This window comes from Pseudopodoces humilis, chromosome 2 (genome assembly GCF_049639895.1).
Source record: "Pseudopodoces humilis isolate 2021_Gansu_Grassland_sample_001 chromosome 2, ASM4963989v1, whole genome shotgun sequence".
Lineage (NCBI taxonomy): Eukaryota > Metazoa > Chordata > Aves > Passeriformes > Paridae > Pseudopodoces > Pseudopodoces humilis.
The window spans coordinates 28405933-28420814 of NC_142201.1; positions in this window are offsets into that span (position 1 = coordinate 28405933).

Below are 14882 nucleotides of genomic sequence, written 5' to 3' on the forward strand. Positions count from 1 at the left end.
TGAGTTCAGAAAGCTTCAATTGCAGAAATTAAACATATCAAAAGAACACAGTCTAATATGAACAAAACAAAGTAGAATTGTCTGAAATGTAAGAAACATATTAATGGTTATTCAAAAATTGAATTCCATTGGGTTTTTTTAATGTGAGTTGCATTAAAAATGAAAAAGAAAAGAAAAATAAAGAACACTTTTTTCTTTTATAACTACTTTTTCTTTTGTAACTAGCACCACAAGTCAGCCCAGAAGTCCCATAGGTTAAATGTTAATCTGCAAATAAAGTAGGGATTCCTGTGTTTGTCCCTGAACAAACACGCACTGTCACTTTATTTAGCAACCACTCCAGTCAGTGCAGTTGTTGAAGGGGTTGAAATTAAAGTTCAGGCCTTTTCTTGCAGCTAGCAGAATCTTCCAAGGTGATATCTCCACAGACAGATCCTCTCCCCTCTGCTCTTCAATCTACTTGTTGGACCAATAATGTCTAGGAAGACAATGATTTCTCAGGACTTTGGGCATGGAGTATTCTGTTAACACAATTAGTTAACAGTAGGTATGTTCTCTTTTGTTTTGCACCTGATTTTTTTTGTTTCTTATTCCTTCTTCCTCTTTCAGTCACCACTGTTCACTGCTCCTCCAAAAGACCTACTGTACTATTTAGACACCTGATGTAGAACAAAGTCAGGATCTCCTTCAGGAAGTTAGTTGGCCTTTCCATTGGCTGTGTGAAGGATGTAAGCATTCACTGTAGCATGGGTGACCACTTGTGACCACTTGAAGTTTCAACATATTTTTGTCCCATGCAATTATTGCCTCATGTGGATATATTGGATCCAAATTATAGGATTTAACAAAAAACTGCTTAGTTGTGGGAAGGAAGGCAGGAAGGAAGGCAGTCAGGTAGGAAGGCAGGCAGGCAGGCAGGCAGGCAGGAAGGGAGGGAGGGAGGGAGGGAGGAAGGGAGGGAGGGAGGGAATGGGGCAGAGAAACAAATTGTAAGGTTTCTTAATCATAAGAAAAGACAAAACCTGGTATTAATATTCAAATATTAATATTCAAATATGGGAAAGGTGGCTTCAAGGAGAAAGACTTCAAATTGCTGTCCATGTTTGTTGAAGATGCAAGAGAGGATAATTATGAAAGGTGCAATATGGATTTTTATTGAGTTTAGACATTAGGAAAGACAAAAGAAGAAACTGTGAGAACAGTGAAGTAAATGAATAGATTGCCTAGGGAATTTTTGGAATCTCCAGACTGGAGGTTTTTAAGAATGGGATAGACAAACATCTGTCAGGGAAGATTTAGATACAGCTGGTTCTGCCTCAGGGTAGGAGAAGGGATTGAACATTCTTTCTATCTCCCTTCCAGCTCTACTTGCTGTGAATCTATGATAAACGACAATAATACTTCAACAGTAGGCACTGAGAGGTCACTCAGGTAGGGACAGAAAAGAAAGAGTAATAGCAACAAAAATCAATGAGGTTTTACCCGTCCTGGGTATCTCTTGCTTCCTCAACTGTACCTTTTTCAGGAATGTTTCCAAAGAAGGAAAAAGGTACTATGAAAGCACATTTTATTAATATTTTGAGAAGCCAGAGCTCAAGACCAAAGTGGAAACATGATATGGAAGATAAGGCAGAAGACAAATTAAAAAAATCAGAATCCAAGCTGAGACAAGGTAACTGTCATAGACAAAGACCTTTATTCCCACAGTGGTTTTAATTGTGCACCAGGCCAAAAAAGATAAGACTTTTTACATTAATCTTTAAATGTTACAAAAAAGCAATTCTTCTTTGGGTCACTACCCAGAGACAATTAAGACAGATCAGATAGATGATTATGACAACATTAATACGAACATACAAAAATGGTATTTCCCTCCCTAGGATTAATATGCAGAAGTATGTGATAGTTTGCATTAGAATATGCAATCTGAGAAGCTGATATATGTGACTATATTTGTGAAACTGATTGTATTTAAATATCTTTATTGCAAGGCACATGCACAAAACAACGTTAAGACAATCACATTATTTTTTCTTTTCATGAATTTTGCATGTTTTGCCATAGAGAACTAATACTGTATTCAACACTACAATGGTATAAAACATTTCCCATTATTTAAAAAACATTTTTAAATATATTAAGCCTGTATTATATTTGCTACATTTTAGCCTGTTAGAGATTTTCATGTTCATGTAATTTTTTTTTTTGGTGGGGGGAGAGGAACACAAAAATCACATCATCCATGTATACACTCAATCAGCTGTCACATCACAAGCACCCATTTTCTCTTTCTGAAGCCCAGAAGAAATTAATTTCTGAATCTTATTCAGATGTATGGTCAGCAATTTTACTTCAAATGGCACCAAATGCAATATTTTAAATTCAAATACTGATTTTTAAAACTTTGTACAAATTTTACCATTTTGTCTGACAGAAGTAGGTTTATTTTCAAGAACACACCTGGAAATCCTCTTTAAATACATATGGAAAACAATAAGTAAAGGGTTTGCTTGATCAGTTCTATATTGAATGCTTTCTTTCTGTTCTTGTTTCACAGAAAATTAATGATTTAATAAAAATGAAGAACTTGCATATGCATTAATCCTTTAAGACCGTTCAGTCATCGCTATGCATACATGGAGGCACTATAATGCATAAATGTAAACAAAAGAAGTGTGTTTTTCTTCTCATTTATGCCATCATTTTACTGTGCTGTTCTTTACTTTGTATGCAGGCAAGGGGTCAATCACTGGAGTTTTTTTAAGAGATTATTTCAGATACATATTAAAATGGAATTAATTTAAGTACTCAGATAAGACCATTTTCCACTATCTGCTGCCAGTTTAATTTTTTTTTTTTTGCCCCAGAATGTCATTATCTGCAAAAAATCTTTTACTTTTTCACTAAAAAGAACTGAAGAATCAACATTTATCACTGGATCAGCCTTTACAGCACAAAATACTCTCTGATTGCCTTGACTGTTTGATGAGAGGGTGTGGGCAAAGCAAGAGGAGAGAAGAATCATAGTAGTATCCCAGTAAGAAGCAGGATTTAAATGGTATAAATAGCACCGATACGATGAAAACATCTCCTCAGCCATTCCCAGCTAAGCTTCATGTCCTGCATTTCTATTCCAGTGATCCTGCAGCCTGTAACAGACACAATAAAGCTTGTCAGGAAGAGCATGCCTGGGCTGGCCACCTCTGAAAGCTCCAGTTCTGCACCGAGCTGCTCCCGTTTCTGCCCAGACTTCTGCTGTGTGATCATTTCCCAAATGCTCAGTGCAGCCACGTGTAACCTCAAATGGGGAATGAAAATGGGACAAGGTAGGGGTCAGTGCCAAGTGGCCACAGCTGGGGCTTGGATGGAGTGGAGTGGAACAAGGACAACAAAAAGGATAGCATTTTGTTTTCTCATGTTTTGACAGCAACTTATTGGAGACATTCCCACCCTCTCACAGACTCTGCAGAGCAAACTGTCTTTTAGATGAGAAGAGAGCCATAAAAGTCTAAGTGCAGATGAGTTACAGACCCGAGAATAAAATGTGTTTGGTGAATGAAAGTGTAAACATCACTGAATATACCAGTTAATACTTCAGGTATGTAATTTTCTCCACTATGGGTATCTCCTTAATCCTGCTCATTTGTTGGCACTCAAACATCTAACAAAGCCCAAGAAAAAGTAGAGGATAAATACTTTGCTGCCCATGTCACAAGGAGACTACTTTCAATATTTCTATATTTGAACAAAAGTCTAGATTTTAATATATATAACACAATTTCCCACTGATTATCTTCTTTGTTTGCTATATTTAACATTACCTATGTTAAAATGGATTAAGAAATATTCTGCAAAGACACTGAAAAGACAGAGCTAGAATAAATTCTGGAATAAACAGAAAGAAAAACCGGCAAACATTTACAACTGTAATGTCCCAAACCAGTTTCATTAACTGCAGTTCTGATTTATTTCCCCATCCTACTGTTTTCAAGATCTGCACCTTTTCTTTCTTCTTTGGGATGAACAAAGATCATGGAACAGATTGTAAGTGAGGCAAATTACATGGCTGTTTATGGTTGTGTTACACATATTATATATATAATTTGCAAACTATTCCCTAAAGAAATGTATCAAACTTTTGGGGACAAGAAAGGATCTGATGACAATCTGCTTTAATTTCTTTTCCTTCAGATGCTCCATGATAATTTAATGCTTTATTTTCTTAGATTAATTTCTTGTACTGCAGCTAGTGCTTTCCCATCATTGTCCATTTGGGGATTTTTTTGTTCTTTTTGCTTTAATATTCATTAACTATATTATTTGATTGAATGATGCCATTACAGTTGGAAGAAAACAAGTCCAAGTCTATTTGAACAAAATCATATATTTTCTCTGTAAGCATTCTACTTTAGATAAAATATAAAGGCTTCTGTGTTTTTGAGTTTGAGTTTGGTTTTTGGGGGGGTTTTGGTGCCTTTTTGCTTTTATGTTTAACACACACACATTTAAAGATATAGCAGTATTCCAAAATCCTTAAGTTATGTACACAATTAATCTGCAAACTTCAGCACTATGGTAATTTTACATGGATTTTTTTATGAAGTGACTTAGCATGTATGTCTTTACTTTTTAAGCTGCAAAATTTTAAAATAAAGTTCTGTTCTTCATATTTTCTTCTGGGTAATGTCTGCACAGTGTTGGTTTGAGCAATAATTATAGTACAGTTTGGACTAAAAGATAACTTCAGCTAAACACCAGAATTACCAAAGGTAAGTGTTCAGGAAAAAATGGACAACTCCTATGAAATGAATAGAATTATTAGCAGCATTTCCCAAAGACAGGACTATTATCAGCACTCTGGAGTACCTTTTAGTTAAACAAAAATCTATAAACTTTAATAGAACTTCCTTTAAAATGAAAATGACTGTTTAAAATGAAAATTAATACCTATTTTTTATTCCTTTTAAATCAACAGTTTGGAAAACATGTAAATAAAAGAAAAATCTCCCCCTAACAAAAAAACAAACAAACAGACAAAACAAAAACAAAAACAAAAAAAAAGAAACTACTTCTTTAAATCAATAGGATGTCATAAGTCATTTGAAGACAAAATCAAGCTGTTGAAAGCAGATGAAATTTAAATATTTGGTAGCACTCTATCTTGTGATCTACTAAAATTAGTACAATGATTTTTTTAAAATTTAATTTTAAAAGCAAGCAAGCAAACAATAAAGAAAAAGATACAGTTTTTAGCTATTTCATGGAAGGAAAAAAAGTGAAGGCTAACTCCAACCCAGGAAAACTTTCAGTCAATCAAGTTGCATCACAGATTCAGTCAGTAAGTGTTAGGAAACAAAAACATTACAATATAAGCTCATCGTATTTACAGGCAATATTTGCTTATTCAGGTAATTAATCATCATGATTAATTATACTAGAAGGTGGACAGATTATTTCAGTAAACCAAGATTACTTGCCTATGGGTAGAGATCTAGGAGCTGGATATGTACACTTTCACTAATAAATGATAAGGATCACTGGTGAGGCAGGTTGCAGAGCTTGGGAAAAGTAGTAAGTTACTAAGTGAAACTGCTTTTGGCAACTATTGACCTTTGAGTTCTTAAACTGGAGCATATATAAACAACACAATGTTCTCTGGCAAGTTTTCCCTGATAACCTGCTGGAAAAGGGACAGAATATCCTCTAGCCATTTTGCATGCACAATTTAACAATTATGTGGTCAGAGGAAGGATGATTCTTTTAAGGTGTTGGTAGATGAATGGTAGATGTTCACAGGCTTTACACATTTACAAAGGAATTTTGAAATCTAACACAACATAATCAATATCAACTCCAATTCTTCTATACTGAGATAAATGATATCGATCACTGTACTGGGAACACACACACGAGAATAGAAAGAGAGGAAGGATTCAGAAAAGCAGGTCATATGGATCAAAAACATAGCACTGGCAATACTGGCTTAAGGAAAAAATGTTAAAATGATGCTGTTTCACTCAGCATGGAAAAATTGTTTTGATGTATTTAAAAGCAGTGCATTTTAAAAAAGAAGCGCTGAATTTATTTCAAGTTACTATTATAGTTGAATAAAAATTTTCAAAATTATATAAAAAGTTAGTTCTAGATAATTATTATAATCAGGAAACATGCTTAGAATAAGAATACAAATTATTTATAATTCTACCCTTACTTGAAAATTAAATTTTCATTTCAAACTTGAGTAAAAATTTTGCAAAATAAACATTTTGTAATACATTTTGCAATGTATTACAAACACAGCAATGCAATCCAAATTAAGCTGTGAATGCACACAGAGTTTGCCTTTTGAATTTCTTTTATCTGTCAGACCTTCCAAGTTTTCTGGGTTATACTCAGGAGCAGAGGGTAAGAGAAGCACATCCAAAAGTCTTAGCAACCACAATTTTATTTCTAATTGGTGTTCCCACACTCTTCATGCATTCATCAATCAGATGTAAATTACATGTATGCCTGATTGGGTCTCCTTCACCCTAACCATTCCCTGCTGACTGGCAGTGCTTGCCAACTGCTGCAGCGGGCAAGATGAGCAGCAGTAACAGCACCTCTACTCTTTTGGTAGGTCCTGGCCACCAGCAGTATCATAGATAACAACTGCTCACTTAACACCTATTGAATGTCTTGAGCACAATTGTCCCTTTGAAGAATGCAGCTGTCACCTCTGATCAAGCATGAGACATCACTGCCAGCATGTAATATAAAAGAGTAGGTCCATAAATTCAAACACTGTGGCAATTTCAGAGGAGCTCCTTTATTCTGGAAACAAGCACAAAAAAAAATGCCTAATCGGTGTGGAGGGAAGAGGCACAGCAGATAGAAGCTGCAAAAAAGCTTTTTTCATAATATTTAAACCTAGTGAATGATCAGAGAAAATACTGTAAATTCAATACTCCAAACAAACCAGGGGGTTGGGTTGTGCACCACTGGAAAAATTTAATAAATACACAAGTAGAAATAGTTGAAGTCACTTTCCAATGTAGCATACAGACATTATTCTATAGTCTCCAGTTTGATAAAGAACAGTTCTTACTCTACATAAGCATAGATTTAAGGTATCTTAAAGCAGAATTCTGTCTACGATTACCCTCAAACTGTCATACCCTCTTAGCTAGCCCCTTTGAAAGGATTGCCAAGTCCAAAAGGAGCCTGAGGAGATGTTTATGTGAAGTGGGGAAAGGGACAAGAAGGGCAGTGGGAGGAGAAGGGTAGACATGGTGTTGCTTGGCCAAGTGGACAAGGAAAAGAAATCATGGAAATTCATCGATCTAATTTTTTAATTTTTTAATTGAGGTGTGCCAGTTTAATGGCAATATACATGGCAGCACTGCTTTTCATTGACCCCAGCAGTATTTCCAGGGAATGGGAATAATGAGTCCTGTGTGTGTCATTGACGGAAAGGTATGAACCATTCACAGTTTTATCATTGTGTTGGGCAGAAACAGGCTCTCTTCATCTTCACTGATAGATGTCATTTTGTTCTGTGTTTTTCTTGAACCAACGTCTTAAATGCAACCTTCTCTTTCTGAGTGACTAAGACTGATGTTCCCTCATTGCTGCCTGTGAATACTGAAAGTGAGTTCATTGTTTCTGTGGCCAGCACTGAGCAAAGGCAGTGGGGCATCCAGAATGGAAAGGCAGTAGCTTTTACAAGGCTCAAGTTTGAACATCAGGAGTGGCATCTGGAAGACAAACATCTTTAGCTTACATGAGAGGGAAATATACTATTTGGGGTACAGATATTAGTCCCTGTTATGAATATCCAAACTGCATGGGGGTTACAAACATTGTCAAATATTAGGTAAAAGTGCACGGTTGAATTAATTTCATTTAATGATCCACTGACTTTTGAGTATATATAATGTCCATAAGTGACCCAACAACATTTCTATCATCATTCATATATCACAACTAAATCACTATTATATCACAAAATACACCTTTGCATAATATTAAGAGTGTATTTTGTAATCAAAGGAAGTGGAAGTGTGGGAGGAAAGGGCAAATGAAAAGTTTATGTGGGATGTATTATGAACATAAGAAGATAAGAGGAGTGGTCAAATGCTGCCTGGAAAGATGGGCAGTAGCTGTGACCAACAACAGAAACCTTTCTGCTACTTCTACCTTACTTTCAGCAACACACCTCGCAATCTTTGTGCTTCTATTTTCCTTTTCACCCTCTGTTTTTCCTATCAATTAAGCTGTACATTCTCCATGGACAGAAGTTAGAAATGTACATCACACTTTAAAAACCATGAATGTGAATATGACTGGGATGCATTTCACCAGATGTTACTTTACTGGTAATAAACTAGTAATAAACCCTGTGACTGCTTGCTTTATCCTCCAGAGCTTTGTGTTTAAGGAGATCCCAGTGTGTTTTGTCTCCCCTCTTATCCAATGTCAGGGTGTTTAAGATTATTCCCCGAGGTCATGGAAGACCCAAGTTCAGATCAGCATATGTTTGCCTGAGCAGACTGGCATTCCTGCTATCACATCTGTAAAAATCATGACATCATATGACACTTGAGGATGGGTTTCTTAACATGCTCTGCTGTTAATGCTGTTCTCAATGACAACAGGAGACTCAATTCCAATCAACCACAAGGTCACTGTATTTCTTTTAGTGCTGCTTTTCCTCCTTGGCCCAGTGGAGTTAAATAGAAGCTCCTGCAGGGGGAAAGAGTTTTTCTCTCTCCTACTTCCAAGTCACCTCAGACAGCTGAGCTATCTGAGCTACATGCCTTATCAGTTAGTAAAAAGCCAATGACAGTGCTTTTTGAACATTTCTAAATGTTTCTTCAGACACAGTTAGTTCACACATTTGAAATTAAAGTTACAAACAGATCTGAGTTGCCAGAAATTTAATTTCTTCAGCAAATAAATTCTTTCCCCTCCCACAAAAGGGAAAAAAACCACCTCACTGCACTACTCTGTTCCATCACTTTCATAGCTTTACAAAGAGAGTGACTGAATTCATCAACCAAGCATGTTTGAAAGAGACAGATCCATCTAGGGGCCAAAAGTAGAGCATTTTGGACAGAAAATACCTAAAAAGGCAGAAATAAGTCAAGAACTAGGCAGTCTCTGTCAAGGAGCTCAGGATTATAGGCTGCCCGTGCACTTGAAGAGGAAATTCGGTGCCTAAAGGAGGCAACAAAATATTAAAGTCATCAATATATGCAGAAGATCTGAGGACAAGTCTCCAAAAAAAAAAGAAAACAATGAAGGCTTGGGAAAGAATTCAGCAACCACAGATGAAAACGAATCCCAAGGGAAAAAGTTGCCTATGAACAAGATATGAGCAGGCTACATGGTGGAAGACTATTTTTATCGACAGGGTCCAAAATCATGACTGAGGAAAACAACATGATAATTTGACTTTGAGAGGGAGTTAACTGTGGCTCTTTTTTTTTTTTAATGAAGAAGGCAGATTTCAGGGACTTCAGAGAACTGAATTCTCAACTATCTGACATATCCTGACAATTATAAGACTAAGCAAGCAACCACAGGAAAAAAAGAATTAGAAAATAAGAAGTTCTGAAACTCTGCTTTTTAATTCATCTCTTCCCACTTTGGAGCCTGACAAAAAAATGCATTATTAGAAATAAATAAAAGCAGGGCATGAAATGGCTTCCGAGAATAAACTGTAATTTATAGAAGGAAAGTAAAATTTCATCTATTTAAAAACCCCTGAAAACCAGAAATGCACAGAGTGAATGGATTTTGAGATATTCTTAGTGAAAGCAGAAAGTCACTAACACATCTGTAATTTCCAGAGGGCCTATTCTTCTTAAAAATTTATATTCTCAGGATGCCCATGTCATCACAGCCTGTTACAAGCAAGTATTTTGCTCTTTTGAAAAACACCTGCTTAAATACACAACATAAGTGGCTGTATTAAAGTACTTATCTCTGAATGTGGAGAGGGCTTCTTTTTGGGTATGTAAATATTCACTTAAAAGAAAATACAATAGTAGAGTGACAAAAATTTTCCATTATGGCTCAAATTAAAAAAAATACCACAGTACCTTAAAAGTAATTTTCTTCATTTCTTACTTTATAGACTATCCTTCTAGAAGGAGCCAAAGGAGAAATATGTCAGAACTCAATTACCTTTGCTAGTGAACCACCTACAGATATTTAAAAATGGGTATCTCTCACAGATATCCAGTGTGAACCAAGTGCTTTTTTATCTCATATCTCATTAACATTATAAATTGCAACATGCACTTTTTTATGCTGCTGGAAGAAACAAAAAATGGTCATTCAAAGACTAAATGTAACTCAGCAGCCAGTAAGATTTTTTCTGGTCACTCAAACAGTTTATTTTGCTTTAGTTCTGTTGAGAAAATGAATGGAGGTCGAGCAGCTCAGTCAGATACAGTTTGGTTTACCTGGATAAAGCATCAAAAGATGAACCCTGGAACTTTGCTGTATTGCTATGAAAGTGCCAGAAGTCATTAAAAGGGAAACAAAAGCTTCAGTAAAAGTTGGTCTCACTTGGTATCAAAATCCTGTGGAAACCACATGGTTTAAAAGGCAGATCAACAACCTTCTCCAAACATCTCAAAACCTCTCCAAAGTCAAACATTTGTTTATCCTTACGGGCCAATGAAGGCAGGAGTCAGAAGGTAGATACCATTAAATGCCAGCATCTCAAACAACTTTTTCTGCAGGTGTTCCAATCCTTATCCAGTATGGAAGAGAAACAATAGCCTATTTTTCTAAGGAAAGATAAAAGGAAGATGACAACTAGAGGAATATGCTCTATGAAAAAAATAAGGAAATTTCTTACTTAGAAAATTCCACTCTATTTCATTTCTAGGAATTTCAAGGTGTGTACAGCTATCATGAATCCTTTAACAATATCTCAGAAAGTTATTGAATGACTCATTTCTAAACCACCATTAATGCTCTTCCTCAACAAATTGCTTACTAATTTCTTTTATATATCTATATATCTATATATCCATGTAGATATTGTTCTTGCAATAACACTGCATCAAGTAAACATTAGTAACATACTAAAAAGATTTTTTTCCTTGTGATATTATAATTTATTTTATTGATATATTCCTGACTTGAAATGGCACATTTCCACTAGAATTTTCCAGTTCTATTCATGCATCATTAATATAGTTCCCATTGTTTCAGAGTAGCTTCTCCTTATTGACTTATTAACATGATATTTTGATAAGGTACTCCACTACTAAAGATAGGAATCTTTTTTTGGATCCACACACTTTCATTTGTGCATAGGAATCTCTGATCTATATTTACAGTAGCTTTATAATTTAACAGATGTTTGGACAGTTACAGTCCCCTCTGGGACAGTACTGTGGGTTTTGAACTACTCCAGAGTTGTTCTATGAATATTTTTCCTCACTGTCTTATAGTCCTGGGGGTCTGTAACAGATGCTAATTGTAGCTTCTTCTTTGTTTTTTGATAATCTAGTCTTACCCAAATTATTCCACTGCTGCCCTCATCATTATTGAATTGTATCTTACTGAATTTCAAGGTTTCAAGCAATAGATAAGACCACATTATCTACAGCTTATACACACACAGCATAGCTTAAGTTTCATATGTGCATATGGAGATGGTGAGAGCATTCAAGAAATAGGGGCTTTTGGCAGAGAACATCCCACACCTCCTGTCCTTTCAGAAATATGCCTTGGAATAATTAGCAGCTCCATCTCAACTTCCCAATTTGCCACAATGCTCTCAGATATTATGCTGCTGCTCCACAGTTTTCAGAGGGGCTTATCATGCTGCATGCAGATCTGTTCTCTAAATCAAATGCTTTAAGACATTAATAGCATGACCTTGAAGCATTTTTAAACTGTTTATCTTATGTGAAGTTAGCCAACTTGTACAGGTGAAGATGCCACATTGTGTGCCCATGTTCACTGTGCACTACATGTAGCTTGGGACCCTGCCAGAGTAGCCAGCTTCCTTGGTTCAGAGAGAGTGGAAACCTTTCACAAATAACAGCTATAATAAATGCTCAGGTTGTACTTCATCTTTTAGTTCAGTGGAGGCAGAAGGCAAAACTATTTTGATAAAGTAGCAAATATTCCAATTCCAGAACTTAGGACTCCAGTGGAGAATGAAGAAGCAGACAATGCTATCTATTTATAGTACATTTTGCCTGAATCCCTTCTTTGTACACAACAGCCATGGTCTTTCATGCAGAACCACTGTAGATGGACAGCTGTGTGTCTAAACATCTGTGATGAACAGAACTCAGATGGGAGCTTAAAAAAAGAGAATACGGCATCAACATATTCATAAGTTGGTGTGTGAACAATGAAAGCACATATTGTAGGTCTGAAGGAAAAAGGCAGAATCAGCTTTTAAAAAAAACTACGGAATTCTTTTTGCAGATGTCAGCATAAGCTTTTTGCCTGATTTAGTGTAGCAGTAAACTCAGGAAAGGGACTAAGAAATTGCTTTGACCAACCAGGAGTTTCGAGGAAGTACCTACAAATCTGAAAATCAAAATTTGACCATAACTTCATCCAGAAGAACTGTAACACCTTAAAAAAGAAAACAAAAGGGAAAAAAATAAAGTAAACTGAATCAACTCTGACTTGATTGTGTATATTAGGGCAAGAACAGCCTAAAGCTGAGGACACACAGACAATAATTTCTGACCCTCCCAAGGTTCCACGAGTGTCTTTTATGACTACGATAAGTTAGATTCTTAAAAAAAAAACAAAAAAAACCAAAAAAAAATATTAAATATCCTGTATTGTTGACCAGACATAATCCTGAGTATCAGGCTTTGTTGTCCTCACTTGTACTGATGCTAACTTAATTTTCAAGTAGCTCTAATAATAACTGGCAGAAGTGATAACATATGACTTGAAGGATGTTATCAGGATCTCTCTTCTGCAGAGAATTATAATGAAGCATATAGAATGTATTTTCACCTGAATTTGATCCTTCTTGTTCATTTAACTGTTTACATGGTTTCTAAATCTAATATAATTTTATTTACATTAAAATACATTGCCAGAGTAAGATAGAAGCTTTCTTCTCCTTGTCTCTCTTAAAAGAATATGAGTGGTGTTCTAAGTAAAATAAATGACCCTTGTCTTTCAAGTTTCCCTTTCTCTGTTCATGAGCAGTTTTCTAGAATACCTGGTGATATTCCTCTTGAGAGAGACCAAAACCCCACTAGAGTATATTTTCCTGATAGGAACTTCCAACAGTCTTCAGTGGTTTTGACATGTGTAAAAACAATGGGATACTGCAGACTCCAGCACAGGCATACATTTAAAGAATATATTGCATCAAGCTGCATACGCCAGTACATTGCACAGTTTCGACTGCATTGGATATCTGATGTTTCTTACTGCAGTCTCCCACATGCAAGAGCAAGTCACAGCTTCTAGAGTGGAAAAATCAAAAACTTTCTTACCTGAAAGGCAGGGTGTTATAATTTTCACTATTTAAAACTGCATGCTTCTTTTTAATAATCAAAAAAAATCCAAGCCCACAGTACAAAATAATTCTGCCTTATAAATGCATGCTCCCTAAATGACCTTAAACTTTGAGAAAAAGAGGCATAAAATCATTGTTTCCCACCTTTTAATTTGCCATAAATGAAAGAGGGGTTATCACAGGATGGTAACTGTGAGTTATCTGTGAACAGACTCATTCTCTCAAACATATTTGTTATTCAGAATTAATGTATAATTTTCTGTGAGTGATTCCTAGCTTGATCACCAGTATGAGAGCGGTCTTTTGTAGACAAAATAATGATGGGATATAGAGGTCACACATTACGTATCAGAGTCCCTAAGCAGTAATCTCAGCTCCAATACCAGCTCCAAAGTTACTTATTCACATCTTCTTGCCTTCTGGGATTGAGACAGTCTTCATCGATAAGAGATTTTAAATAAGAAATAATGAAGTGGTAGTCCATTTTCACAGACCAAAAAAGGAAAATCTGGCAAATTACAATAAAGAAGATATGCCAGACAATCATTCCTTTGTTAACTGCCACTAGTATCTAAAGTCTTTCCTTGTTCCCCATCTTCTTGATGAATGCTGACATGATCCAAGACTTTCTTAGACTCGTCTGGGAATCTTCAAAGATGGAGAAATGACTGCCTATAAAAAGCTGTAGTGCTATCCTTTACTGGAAAAGGTGTGAGAGGGGAAATATACTGAGTCCTATGTTAGGGAAGCCACTCCTATGAAAAGATTTTAGTCAGTGTCAGGGTTGGGCTCCAGAGCAGCCTGTCCACACATTGTATGCTTCAGGCAGAGGCCAGTGTCCCTCTTCTTTCCTATCTTTAGAGCAAAGATACCTCTTCCCTTGCCTGAATATGGGGACAAAAGCATCTGCTCATTGATAAGTCTTATTTCACATCATCTGTACTCATAACTGAAATGCCAGAGCGGACTTGGCCTGAAGCACAGGATGGTCTCTGTCATACAATAGTGTGCCCTGCCTTGGATGTTTACATAAAATGACCAGACAAGATCCTAATGAACTTGATTAGCCTTGCTTTGGTCAGGAGGTCATATTACAGATCTCCATAAGTTCCTTCCAACTTCCTGTGACTCTAATACACACTGGTCTTGTGACCAGTAGCAAAGATTTTTGTTGGATATTATTGAGAGTCAGAAGAACTCTCACCATTAAGAGGTAGAATTAATGAATATGACAAATTGATAGCTGGTTAGCCATATCAAAACATGAGAGATTTAGAACAAACATAAATAGGAATTTAAAATTAGAAACATGGATGTAACTGCAAAACTACACATTTATTTACCAAACATTCATTGTGCTAGAATAAGAAGATAT